The sequence below is a fragment of the Lissotriton vulgaris genome, chromosome 12, assembly GCF_964263255.1.
Source record: "Lissotriton vulgaris chromosome 12, aLisVul1.2, whole genome shotgun sequence".
NCBI classification, from domain to species: Eukaryota; Metazoa; Chordata; class Amphibia; order Caudata; family Salamandridae; genus Lissotriton; species Lissotriton vulgaris.
The window spans coordinates 565,629,877-565,644,924 of NC_141700.1; positions in this window are offsets into that span (position 1 = coordinate 565,629,877).

Here is a 15,048-nt window from a genome sequence, read left to right on the forward strand (position 1 = left end):
CAAATCTATGATTGAAGTACCTGCATACATTCACTGGATCCAAAGAACACAGTTCTCCAGGTGTCTTGAATTCAATGTTTTCAATATTTCCATTTGCCTCTCGTAGAAATTCAAGTAAGTCTTCCCAGCCATACTCGGCACAGCTCAGAGTGAGGAACCATGTTGGAGTTCCTAAGTTCCTCAGCATACATTTTAAATCACCATGGCGACGGTACCAGTACTCATTAGTACCACGCTGACACGCCATGAGATTAATTAAGTGAGAATCCAAAATACTGTCTTGGACATTGACTTTATGCATAAAGTCCCTTGCCGAGATATTTCGCATCTGTATACCACTTTTTAAGATGTGGTTCACTGCATATGACAGTCCAGACAGATCGCTTTCAAACAGAAGATGAAACAAATAGGGAATGCATTGACGAAACCTAGGATCTTCTGCATACAATCGTAAAGTCCGGTATTCAGATGCAGGAATTTGATGACGTCGCTCATCATATCTTCCTCCTTGACCTGTTGGAAATAGCTGTGGGAAACACCGAGCTTCCAAACTTTCCTCCCAAACACTAATGGGACTCCCTTTGGCTTGTTTCATTTGAAACAACTCAATAGCATTCCCCATGACTTCCTTGGAATGCAAAGGATGAACACTATAATGTTCATATTTTTCTTCACTTTTAGAGGCCTCTACTTTCTCAATTTGGCCAGCACACAAATCGCTATCCTCTTCATCACTTACTTCCTCTTCTGCAACATATACATTCTCATAGTACTTATTATTTTTCTTCAAATACAATGTTGCCTTTTTGACTTTCCTAACATCCACTAAATCTTGCCATATTTTCTTATTCTTTGTCGGAACCCCATTAACCAAGATAACCAAAGGTTCCTCTTCCACTTTTTCTACTCCAATTGTGTTAATGTTTTTGTTCAAATCTAGAGGCAAATAAACAACTCTTCCCTTTAATCCTCTCTGTAAATCTGCTGGAGGCAACTTCCCTGTCTTTGGCTCCATTCTTACAATAGCCTGAAAGGGATGGATACTTTGAATCAAAATAGATTCATAAGTATTTAAATCCTTCAATTCAGAAGGAATCTCAACCAATTCCAGATTATTATGAACTGCCCTAGCAGGCATCTGGTTTTGGTTTAATTTATTACAACAATAAGTACACACACGTTGATCCGATCCCAAATCAAAATAATTTTCTACCATCAAGTATGTAGCAAAATCCTTCCCTTCACTATTATTTTCCCTTTCACTTTTTGCATATAAATCCACTAACTTAGTCTGATTCTTGTAATAAGTGCGTCGACAACACACACAAGTGAAATTAGGCCTCTCACTGGATTTCATCTGAAACGTGGCAATTTCCTTCTGAAAATTATCTGTACTGGAAACCTGTACATTATCTTCAACATTACCCTCTACTTCTGGGTCAATTTGAACATTCTCATCTTTATTTCCAAAGTAACAAAACTCAATTTCTTCACAAATATTCTTGACATCTATTTCAGAACCATGCAAAAGAGCAGCACATAATTGTTTAAGCATAATTGCTGGACTCTTAGCATGATACAACAGTCTCACTAATTTCCTCACTTTATTATGATGCACTGCTAGCATCCTGAAATGATGAAAAACACTCTGGCATACTCTCCTGGAAAGACAAGCCAGTGAATGACCACGCAAACCTGTCATTTGTCTCACTCTGCAAGGATCTAAATCTTGCAACAACTTCATTTTCTGCTTCAAACTTTTCTTATTAAATGTCCGTATAAAATCACAAAGCAAATTGATGGAAACCTGTCGCACACTGCAAATAGAACTACACTTCCAAATGTACACAGGACCCTTAGGACGTCTTCCTAAAACGTCATCACTTAGCGCCTCTTCTGTCTCTGTTGTCACAAGTTTTTCTTTTTCAACTGGACAACCATCCTTCACTTCATAAGCTCGACCACTGGTGTCAACTGCAAACACCAAATCATTATCCTGAAAATAACTCTCCTCATTAAAAAATGCCTCACAACTTGAACTATGCATCCATTCTCCGGAAAAAACTTCACAAAAGTTGCTACGATTTACTACTCTCTTCCATCTACTTTTTGTTTTGAAATCAGAAATTACCTTGCTTAGTTTCCTAATTCTATTGATTACCAAAATAAACAACTTTCGCTTAATTTCAAAAGCATGATCAATAATTTTCTCTACATTTTTCTTCTTCTTATAAAATGCCACTTTCTGTTGGCCTTTCTTAATATTTTTTAATAAATTAACTATTATCCTGTTACGGAACATTCGTTTTCGAATGTCCCTAAACTGTTGTTTCCTTCTACTATCATGCACAGAGTTATCTCTTCCTCTACCAGTAACATTTTTGATGGGTCTTTCCTTTCCATTTAAATTGCTTTTCTTTTTCTGAACTGAACCATTTTTAGGATAAATACTTTTTTTACTAAAAATATTTCTTAAGAATGATTTTGTGCTCTTACCCGGAGCTTTCTTGGTGTTTTGAAAAGTATTTGGGGAAGAGGACTGCTGCAATAAAAGATCATCCTGCTGTCTTTGACGTTTTCTAGCCTTTCTAATTCGATTTTTTGTGGGCATTTTTCAAATTATGAAAAAATCTGCAGTTGAATCTGTGGAATAATATAATAAAAAATGTTATTAACCACTATTACCAAACAGTAAATGAATAACAGTCATCAAAAACTTAATGCCCTCTTTATTATTTAACATAGCAAATCTTTTGCATCAGCACTGCATCACAAAAATGACACACAGTGGTACAAAACAGGCATACAACAATCATAAATCTCTCCCTAATATTTCAAATGATTAATTCAGGATGACGATAAGGTGTTGCCTATCCAGAGGTTTGTTTAGGCCCAGATCTTTGGACTGGGGTGAATGTGTGTCATTGATCCACATTCGGTCCATCACCTGTTTTGTTTGTTTGAGGTGAGGCCATTACATTTCTGGATATGTACTGCTAGAGCTTCATAGGTTGTTTTGGGTCATATTTATAAGGCATATGAGTGTCTATGATGTTATTTTTCCTTTTTAAATGGAAAGCGTTCCTCATGGGGCAAGTGTCTTGTAAATACGCTCCCACCTGCGGTTGGCAAATTTAGATTTTGATTATGCCCTTACACCATTTTTGGGACATTATTAACATGCCTATGTAACTCCCATAATCAAAATCTAAATTTGCCAAGCACAGGTGGAAGCGTATTTACAAGACACTTGCCCCATGAGGTACGCTTTCCATTTGAAAAGGGTAAAATAACATAATAGACACTCAAATGCCTTATAAATATGACCCAAAACAACCTATGAAGCTCTAGCAGGACATATCCAGAAATGTAATTGATTTCAAAAAAATCGTTTTAAACACAGCATATAAATCAATTGTATACCTGCATTCAAGAGGAAATGACTGAAAATGTCCTTGAGACACATGAAAGCGTTTTTTTAGAATGCCCTAACACCATTTTTTTGACATTATTAACATGGCTATGTAACTCCCATAATCAAAATCTAAATTTGCCAACCGCAAGAGGGAGCGTATTTACAAAAAACTTGCACCATGAAGAACGCTTTCCATTTAAAAAGGAAAAATAACATCATAGACACTCATATGCCTTATAAATATGACCCAAATCAACCTATGAAGCTCTAGCAGTACATATCCAGAAATGTAATTGATTTCAAAAAATCGTTTTTAACCACAGCATATAAATCAATTGTATACCTGCATTCAATAGGAAATGACTGAAAATCTCCTTGAGAGACATGAAAGCGTTTTCTGGAATGCCCTAGCACCATTTTTTGGACATTATTAACATGGCTATGTAACTCCCATAATCAAAATCTAAATTTGCCAAGCACAGATGGGAGCGTATTTACAAGACACTTGCCCCATGAGGAATGCTTTCCATTTAAAAAGGAAAAAATAACATCAAAGACACTCAAATGCCTTATAAATATCTCCCAAAACAACCTATGAAGCTCTAGCAGTACATATCCAGAAATGTAATTGATTTAAAAAAAACGTTTTTAAACACAGCATATAAATCAATTGTATACGTGCATTCAAGAGGAAATAACTGAAAATGTCCTTGAGACACATGAAAGCGTTTTCTGGAATGCCCTAGCACCATTTTTTGGACATTATTAACATGGCTATGTAACTCCCATAATCAAAATCTAAATTTGCCAAGCGCAGGTGGGAGCGTATTTACAAGACACTTGCCCCATGAGGAATGCTTTCCATTTGAAAAGAAAAAAAATAACATCAAAGACACTCAAATGCCTTATAAATATGACCCAAAACAACCTATGAAGCTCTAGCAATCAGCGACGGCTCGTGGAGGGAGTTACGGTGGGGCATTTTGCGATGCAAGGCGCACTACGAAATTCGTTTTATTAATTAAATTGTTTACTTACCTGCAATTAACCATATGCCGGTTTTTAGGAACCTCCACCCTGCCCCTCCCCCTCCCCACCCTCCTGCCCCACCGTAACTCCCTCCACGAGCCGTCGCTGCTAGCAGTACATATCCAGAAATGTAATTGATTTCAAAAATCGTTTTTAAAAACAACATATCCGTTTAAGCTTACATAAGAGACCATGGAATGGGCTCCATGTACAACAATAACTTGTGTTACTGCATGCCAGAATGCTACACCGAATATGCAATTACAATTTCTCAAAGAAACAAAATCTATTTGTATATCACTAGAGACAAAGCCACATTTTAAAAACACAGCTTTCTTCATCATTTTCTCCTTAAATCATACTATTCGCTATCTAAATTAAATAAATCTTTTCTCACCTTAGCAAATACTTTTTGAGTTTTGAAAACAGTCTCAGAAATACACCAAATTGTCTTCAGCAGAAGAAAAAGGATGCACTCCAGAGGCTGCAGCTATTGAAAGCACAGAAATACAGATATTCATTTCACATATCTCTCATATTAGCCAATCATAACTCTTCCCTCACTTTTTTCAAATCAAAACCCTTCCCCCCTCTGCCCTCTCTGCCTTTTTTCCATAGCAACCACCTCCTGGAAGACCTCTCATGTTTGCAAATTCACACAACAATGTTTCAATTGAACTCTGAACTCTCAGTGCACCTGCGTATCCAGTGCAATCTTTCATTAAATGTTACTTCCTTGACCATTCAAATTACATCTTTCAAAGAACACATCCATGCACCCTAACTTTCAGTTTTCAGAAATGGAAATCCACCAATCACTGCTAATGAATCATTAGCATTGGAAATCCTCATTTTTTTTTCTTTACAAACTCCTACTGTTTCAACTGCCCTTTCATTACCACACTTCATCTGACTGCAGCACAACCTTCTCCCACCATGTTTAAGGTCTGGATTGTTGGACATAGTTACATCTACTGGGCTCAAAGGTATGCTGAGAACAGAAATTTACCTAACCTCAATTTACAAGATGTGGAAATTAAGTGGTTGGGCCAAAGAGGATTAAAATGTCACCAATTGATACCATTGGTGAAAACCTTTATGCATTTGCCAAAACCTGACCTGTTAATTGTGCACTGTGGAGGTAATGATTTGGGCACTTTGACAGGGGTAGGTCTGGAAATGCTTTTAAAGGACACCTTTGAGCAATTAATGGCACTTTTTCCTCAAACTGCCTTGGTATATTCCAATATATGCCAAAGACAGAAATGGAGGTGGTCCAACCAATTTTCTCCACAAATTGAGAAAGCGAGGAAGCATGTAAACAAATCTGTTTCAGCTTTCATGAGAGACCATGGAATGGGCTCCCTGTACAACAACAACTTGCGTTACCACATGCAAGATATCTACAGAGGAGATGGAGTTCACTTCTCAGATGAGGGCAACAGAATTTTCATTCTGAATTTAAGACTGTGCATTGGTACCTACTTATAAGTACCTAAATGTACCATAAACCCAAAAGCTCTTCTCAGAGCTACCCTACATCTGATCACTCACAATTATTATTTTTCTCTAACTTTTTTCACTAATTTTCCACAAAATACGCTCCCCGGAGCGCTACCCGGTTCGCTAACAGAAAGCTAACCTCGCGTTTTTTTTTTAAAATGTTTTTTTTCTGCACACATAAGCCTCCTCACCCACCCTCAGAAAACCTAGGGGGTCAAGATAAGTCTACCATGACCCCTTCTACCCATTCTAAACATTATTTGCCCTCCATCTTGTATCTTAATGCGACCGAAACACAAAATGGTGGACTCAGGTGACGCTTAAGGTTCGCTAACCGGGCCGCTTTCCAGAAAGCGGTCCTTAAAAAAGGTGGGAAAGTAATTTACAGAAAAACGACTAGAGACACTCTCACCAAATATAGATTAGCTCATACTACATAACAATCCCTTTCATTCTCACAAATTTGATTGAAATTTCATTTAGCCATTAAGCCTGTAGACCTCTCTAAGTACCGTGAGGTAAATTACTTCACAAAAAACATCTGAAGTGTTGGAATTGACAACCAATGAAAATGTTACTTTCATTTTCTACTTTTATTACCTGACATTTGATAGGTTATATACCTGTATATATATAAAGGAGGAGAAGAAAACACAGCCATTTTGACTGCTACTTCTTGTTGTACTTGTACATCACATTTGAATAGCTATCAAACACTTCAACTTGTTTGTGAAGGTAAGTTGTTATTTTTAAAACTGAAGTATATTGTGCACTATAACTTAATATGGTAGAATTTTTATGATAGATATACACTATCCCTCTGTAGTAGTTATGGATTTAAATAGACTTCTCTGTTATAGTTATGAATGGAGTTAGGCTTGTCTTGGTTAAATCAAATACACTTTTTTATAGTCCTATTTCCACTCTGATACTATACACTGCCAAAAGATAAATTCACTGATAAAAACTGCCTATCTAAAATTAATCCCAACAGTGCCCTATCTCTACTAATATATATTTTTTTTAATCTAAATTTCAGGCAAAATGGAAGGCGAACAGAAAGTCGAATTTCAAATTGTACTGGAGGAGAGCAGCCAAGAAAAATTTGATGATTTTATGGATCAAAGTAGAGACCAGGAACTACTACAATGTGTTGAAGCAGTGGATAACCTGCTTCAAAATGAGAACATGTTACACCCTATATTCAATTTTGAAATTTCTGACACTGAAATGTTAGAAAGTTTAATGAATTATGAAACAGAATCAAAATAAAAAAAAATACTTTAAAAATAAAGAAAACAAAAACAAACAAAAAACAACAAACAATTAACATACAGTATTCGAAAAGTCTATCATTCTTTTATCCTTATAGTACGCTGACCAGAACGCTTTCCGGTTCGCGAACTTGGCGCTTACCACGCAAAAAAAAACAACATTTTTTTTTTCTACCCTCCTGGGCCCTTTTAAAACCTCCACATAAAACCTAGGGGGTCAAGGAGGATCTACTATGCCCCCTTATGGTAATTTCCCCCTTTGTTTTGGCCTCCTCTTGTCTCTCGTTCCTACCGAGAGACAAGATGGCGGCCGCTCCGGACTGTTTAGAATGTTGACAGACACCGGAGAGCCAATCAGCTTCGCTTCGCAAAGTTCCGATGCGCGAAAAGTTCGCTAACCGGATCGCTGCCCGAAGCGCTGTTACAGATATATATCTTGTTTTGAACGTTAATTTCTCAAAATCCACTGGAGCACATATATTGAGACCTAGCAAAGACACATCGGGCTAACAGTCCCTACAATTTTGCCAAGTTTGGTGGAAATCCATTCAGCCGTTCGGGCTAAAAGTGAGGCCAACCGCCCTATGGAAATTAACATGGGAAAAACGCGTTTTGGGACCCCCCTTTTATCTCAGCCCCCCCTTACCGAACACCCCCCAAATTTCCAGGAGATGCTCAGAAACAAAATGTGCCATTTTCCAGGAAATTTCAGCCAATTCCATCCACAAACGCCAAAGTTATTAGACATAGAATTTTCAAAAATCCCATAGAGAAAAAATCCTAACTATATATACCTACTGGCGACCGCCAGTAGGTAATATATATATATATATATATATATATATATATATATATATATATGCAAAAAAGAAGCTTGGCATGGATGGCACTGTGATAAAACTATGCTGAAACACTTTGCTAGAAAAACAGACATTTAAGGTGAGCAGATTCAGAGTGTGGCTCGTGTAGGGTGCTGTATGCAGGGAACTGCTCTCCACCTACATTTGTGAACTACCCAGAGTTCTCAGCTTCTTTTGTGCTTAATTTATGCAGCACTCTCACCCTGAAAGGGTTTGTTTTGACATATATTGAGTGCGCCCTTATGTCCGGACAAACTTAAACCTCTCTGAAGACCTATGATGATAGCAAAGCATGTTGGCTTGGATGGTATTTTACTGATCAATAGCTGTAATACTGTGCCTAGAGTGGTAAAAGCCTTTTGTCTCATTTTACAGCTGGTCCTGTGCTGATCCTATGTTTAAAGACTTTGCTGTAGAAATGGCAAAAGACTTTGCCCCTTTCTTGCTCTGCATGGAAGACACTGTGCTAATCCTATGCTTGAAAACTTTGCTAAAAAAACAGACATTTGAGGTGAACAGATTCAGAGTGTAGCTGATGTTGTAGGATGCTCTATACAGGACCTGCTTTCTCTCTCTCTCTCTCTCTCTCTCTCTCTCTCTCTCTCTCTCTCTCTCTCTCTCTCTCTCTCTCTCTCTCTCTCCCTCTATATATATATATATATATATATATATATATATATATATATATATATATATATATATATATATATATATATATATATATACTAGCAGCCCGTCCCCGACATTGTCTGGGTATGAATTGCTGTCGGCCAGTAGTATATTGTTTTGTAGGATTTCGTTTTGATAGCATTTCTTATCTGTGACAGGCCTGTGAAACACTCCGATTCACAGTGCACTGCTGATGCACTTAAGAGTGCGCGTTCAGTAGTGTGTGAACTCGAGTTTCCCTACTTTTTTTTCCTTGCAATATTATATAGAGCGAACTCGACAACATGGCATGAGCACAATTTACATTACAGAAGAACACATTCATCAGTGGTAGGCACGGGGAGACAAAGCCATTTTCCTGGAATCACAGGATGTTGAGCTGATGCCGAGATTCGAACGTAGCTCCCCAGCTCTAAAATTCGCAATTCTAGAACTTGTGGCGGGAGGTGTGTCTAAAAGTGTATGTCGGTGCTGGCCATCAATGAGAGAGACCTGTGCATTTTTCAAATGGGTGGTGAAAAAATATGAGTATGTTGCTGGAGATGTGGGCCGCCGTGCCACCAATATACTTACCGGGGGAGGGTAAACACCCATTATTCCGCAACTTTCTTTCCGCATACCATCACTCCGCATACTTTCAGTCAGTCATCCTAACCTTCGATGTACCCCTAGCTCCTCACACTGACTGCTCGTGTGTCTCCGGCTCCTCACTGTCCATCCACGGGCCCTCCATATGTCCCAATCCTGCCAGTCGGCTAAAGGATGCCCTGATGGGCTTCTGGTGAGAAGAGAACAGTGACAGACTCCTCCTTTTCCCTACACACCTCCAGGGCCGGACTGGAAACAGCAACTAGCCCTGGCAATCTGCCAGACCGTGCCTGTTAGCTGGTGTGGGGGTGGCGGGGGTTGCTAGTGAGAAGCACCACTCCCGGTTTTTTTTTTATTGGGAGCCAATATTGCAGCACTGCTGCAAAACCAGCCTCCAGTAACAAAACAACCACCCACGGGTCCAAAACCAGCCCCCACCCTTCCGGTCCACCAGGAAAACGCCAGGGCGAGCTACAGCCACCCTACTTCTGGTGGTAGTACAGCCCCCCCCCCCCCCCCCCCCCCCTTGCACGGGGAGGATTAAGGATACTCTGAAGTGTGGGGGCCTGAATTCCAGGCATTTCTTCAGATATATGTCAGTCAGGCTTCTTCAGTGCCCTGCACTCCCCTTGCTGAGCCTGGAAGGAATTTACACAGCGCGGCCTGGGTATGAGGTCGCTTCTAGGAACTGTGGCGAAAGCAAAACACAGGGTAAACAGAGTGAGAACCTCTGTGGCACAGGCCGGGGGGATTCAGCAGTGGGGGCTGAGTCATTGCAGCCCCACTCCTCTCCAGACCACGTCCCTCTCATTACACACACATACCCATCGGCCGATGCCCCCCCCCCCAAAATAACAATACTTATCACTACGGACAGCCACACCGACTCACTAATTTAAACCTTTCTATAAGACTATGGAGCAGATTTACAAGAAAGTGACGCATCTATAGAGATGCGTCACTTTCCTTGCGGCACCCTAAAAAATGCTTGTGCTACCATGGATGAAACGTATTTACAATACGGTGCGTCATGGCGGAAGGATTGACAGATGGGTCAGAAATTCTGACGCATCTGTTGGGGCAAAAGTCACGCATTGCTGGAGTTGTGTCGCAGGCACGACGCAACTCCAGCAATGCATTTTGTGGCCTATTCCCACTACACTGCGTCACTCCTTACACCTGCTTCAAGCAGTGAAATCTTGTAGATTTCACTGCGTCACTTTTACTAGGCTTTCCTGCATTCCATACATTATACTTGACGCAAGTATAATGTGACGCAGGGCTTTACAACATGACGCATCTCCCTAGATGCGTCACGTTGTAAATAGGGCGCATTTTCTGCACCGCCGTTGCATCACAAAGTGACGCAATTGCGGCGCAAAGAGGCGAAAAGGGCTTGTAAATCTGCCCCTTTGAGATTAGCAAGATCATCTTTACGTCATCACTTGATCTCGCACTTCTCTGTTGCCCATGGCCCATGTTTGCAGGGACATCTTAAGGATTCTGGGGGCCCTGAGCCAAATGTATTTTAGGGGCCCCTGTGCGGCTCAGCTTTGAATCTATTATTCAATTTCAGCTCTTTCATGCCCTCTCTGGCCAGGTCACTGGCAGTGCACAGGTGCACAAGTTCAGATTCTAAATGTGTTTGCATCTAATATTCAAGGTCAGTGATGTGTTTTCAATATCACAACAACTCACTAACATTACTGCAAATAATCTCTGTGACACCCACCCATTTCTCATATGCGAGGACCTTTCTTCACCTAAAATTAAAAAAAATATGGATGTTGTGGGAAACAAACATTTCCCTGCAAAATATCCCTGATAGACTCTCACACATCACCCCCAATAAAAATACATTAAAAGAAAATGGCATTGAACACAATCTGTTTAAGAATTATTCAATGTCAACAGGGCAAGTGTCTTTGCACAACAGGGGTGGCTTTAAGGGGGGGGGGGTTGGACCTGAAAGTCTGGGACCCTGGGCCAAAGCCCACTTTGCCCATGCCTTAAAACTTTCTCCACTTTTGCTCAATCACTGCTGTTTTTGCTATAATAGAGGCCAACCACTATTACACTGTGTTTCCTGTTGATTGTGAATTATAAAGCGCTCCCCGTCCTGGCGCTGCCGACGCGGCTAGGTCAATGTAATTTAAACACGTGGAATAAATACAGAAGTGCAGGTGGCTTTCCCAGAACCACTCCACCTACCTAACTTTCCAATTGACCCCCACAGATCCAAAGTAAGATTTGAACTGAGGCTGGGAATGTGGAAGGCACGGCCCTCCCCCTCCAGGGGCGCAGCTTCTATTGGTGCAGCTGGCGCAGTGGCACAGGGCCCAGAGGCTTGAGGGCCCCACTGAACCCTGCTTATTGTTGTATTTTATAATTCAAACAGCAGCCATGGGCCCCATTTCCTTCCTTGGACTAGGGCCGGTGACACACTGGCTACCATATTTCACACATAAGGCACGCCCAAGACCTACGTGGGAAGGGAGTCACCAGTGATCCGAAGTTTAGCACCAAAAGTGAGATTAATGCAGTGTGATAATTTAGTGTAGATTGTAAACTCACACTTCACCCATTTCATAAGTCACTGCCCAAACCAAAGGGCAGTTTATAGGGCAAGTCAAAGAGTTTGTATCGGGCTGGAGCGTCTCAAAGGCCAATAAGGTGAGACAGAGTGGGTCACTTGTTGTACAGTGGCATAGCTAAGGATGGCATTGGCAGAGCGTAGGGGTGCGGTGTTTGGGGTACTACACCCCCCCTAATAAATGTGTTCTCTAGTAAATAGTTGGGTACAGGTGCTCTCAGTCGGGTATGGTGAGGTGGCTGTCAGATTTCAGTAAAGGTTTTTACATGTACTCACAGACAAAAACACACACACACACCCGCACACAATCCTCTCTGTTTTTAAGTTCTTAAAACTGTTGGTGATTTTACAACATATTCAGCTAGATTCATCAAAGAGCCGTTTTGCGAGTCCTTAATAGCGATTATTAAGGAATCGCTATTAAGGACTTGCAAAACGGGATTCATGTAGGAATCGCTAAATAAATTGCGATTCCTACACATTCCTTATTTGCGATTAGCAAATTGCTAATCGCAAATAAGGAATAACTCCCCATTCATTCCTATGGACCTAAAGGCCCATAGGAATGAATGGGGAGTATTCCTTATTTGCGATTAGCAATTTGCTAATCGCAAATAAGATAGCGATTTCATGGGTGCCAGGGGTGTCCAAAGGACACCCTGTAGCACCCCTGAAATGCAAATTTACAAAGGTGTTGCGCACACACATGTCCAAAGGACATGTGTGTGTGTAACATGCAACAGAAAAAAATGCACTAAAGTGCATTTTTCTATTTTTTCGCTATTTACCACGAAGTCAGACTTCGTGGTAAATAGCGGCCAAATATTGTGAATTCGCAATTTACAATTGGTTAATGAATTGCATTTAAGGAATCTCTAAAAGAGATTACTTAAATGCAATTCCTCGCAAATATGCGATTTCGCAAAAAGCGATTTTTGCATTTGGGATGATGAATCCCAAATGCAATAATTGCGCTCGCAAAGGGCCAGATTCTCAGAATCTGGCCCTTTGCGAGTGCAATTTCCTTTCATGAATCTAGCTGATTGTCTTTTATGTAACCCTGACAATCCGCACTGCTATTCCTTCCCACTGCCCTTAAACGCCCCTCATGTTCTGCTTCTCAAATAATGAATTTCACCATGATATACCAGCGTGATTGATTGGAAATGTTAACCCCCTCACCCCACCCAATTTTACTGACCAAGCTGTGCCCTGGGAAATGGCCTATGGTGGCCATCTCACTCACCCATGACAGATACATTGTTTGTAGCCCTGCTTCCATGTGACCCACTAGTGCTTTCTGTGTATGGTGATCCTTCTGTGAGGTACTATCTACTTGGCTCATCTTGGCTGGCTTGTGCATTGCCACTTTCTCTCTTTCAAGGGGAATGCTGGGTAATCTATCGCTGCATACGTGGTACCCATAGCCTTTGAACAAGGCTGTGGCGGTGTGTGCAGATGGTGAAGAACAAATCTTGATGAGTTGAATGCTGAATTCATCTCAGTGACTTGTAATTACTCTGGGCCACATTCTACTCCATCATTTTATTGCTCTCTGTGACACAGTAGACATAAACTAGCCATATGCAAATCTGTCTTAGCACCTCTCCGAAAAGAACAGTTTATCCCAAATGCCAGACCATGTCACTTCTTTATAGGAACAGAAGAAAACCCAAACATGGTTCTGGCTTGTTGGGAAACTTGAACCCTAAGGCAAAGCGAGACTCAGGGGCCACTTCTGAGAGCAACCATCCCACTAATGAACCCTCATTGAGAAGAATAAAAAGTGCTGAATTGGATCTCAGCTACAGGCCGCATTCCAGTCCATCATTTTTGCACATGTCCAACAGGCCACTTTACACTTTGTTTTAGCACAACATATATAAACAATTACTTTGGGGGGGAGAAGTCGGGTGGAAATAATGCGTAGGAATGCATTGTTCAGGAAAATAATTCTGCCTCCAGCAGGTGACTGGAAAAGACAGCAACACTACTCAGAATGTTTTTGGCCACATTCAGCACTATAGTCAGAGTTTAAGTCGAGAACAGGCAGGCAGAAGCGCGTGTGACGCCATGGCATTTAAGGTTTTGAAATAATTTCCGGGAAACAAGTAAGCTTTCATGAAGAGTCGGGGTGCCTGTGGTCATGGCAACAAGTAAACAAACCTGCAACAGGGAGAGGGGACGAAAATACGCAGGAGACATTGAGTGATGGCTGGCAGGGCTATTCCAATTTCAGAGGGGGGTTATTTGCAGATCTCGGCTCTGCTACCTCTGATGACTGAACGATGAAGTCATGCAGCTTTCCTGTGACAGCCTGGCCGCGTGCCCGGAGGCGCCGTGGAAACGGAGATAAGGCCCGGCTATTGTTGACAGGCAACATGTTGTTCTGCCATTTTATTTCCTGCACAAACACCCCCGCCTCCAAGTCTGTGATAAGCCTTCCTAGGTGAGCACACTATTCTGTAAATAGGTGCTCATACTTTTTAAGTGTTCATTTAATTACTCCTGCATTTACCAGTATGTCAACTAGACACACACTTAAGGGGTGAATGGTAATGCGAAAAAACACAGGAGGTACTTTCAGTCTGGGTAAGGGAATGGACCCAAGTGGTGTCCAAAGATGCATGCAGACCACACAGTTGATCTTAAGAGAAGACAATATTATGTCAGAGAGAAGATGAAATGGAGAAGATACAGAGTCTTTGAGACTAGAAAACAGTACCCATCAGCCCACTCAAAAGCGGAGTATCGTCATCTGGGTAGTGGGAGAGAAGGTGTCCTATAGGCTCATCCTTAGCCGAAGTCTAAGGTTGCCTGATCATGGACCCTTTAGGTCGAAACATCCAACCCACAGAAGACAGGATGTGAGCAGACAGGGCGAAAAGAAAAAGTTGCAGTGCAGAAAATAAAGGAAAAGTGCTCCTAGTGTTTAAAAATGCCTAGTTTGATGACATAAGGTAACTTTATTGGGTTTGACCATCAAATTGTAGACTCCCCCTCGGCTCAGTCTACAGACCCGAGGCAACGACGGAGAGTGCGTGGCCTCCTTCTTACCTGAGCAGTCGCCAGGCGAGGTGAGGTTTTCTCTCCCTGCATTTAGGGAGAAGATACACC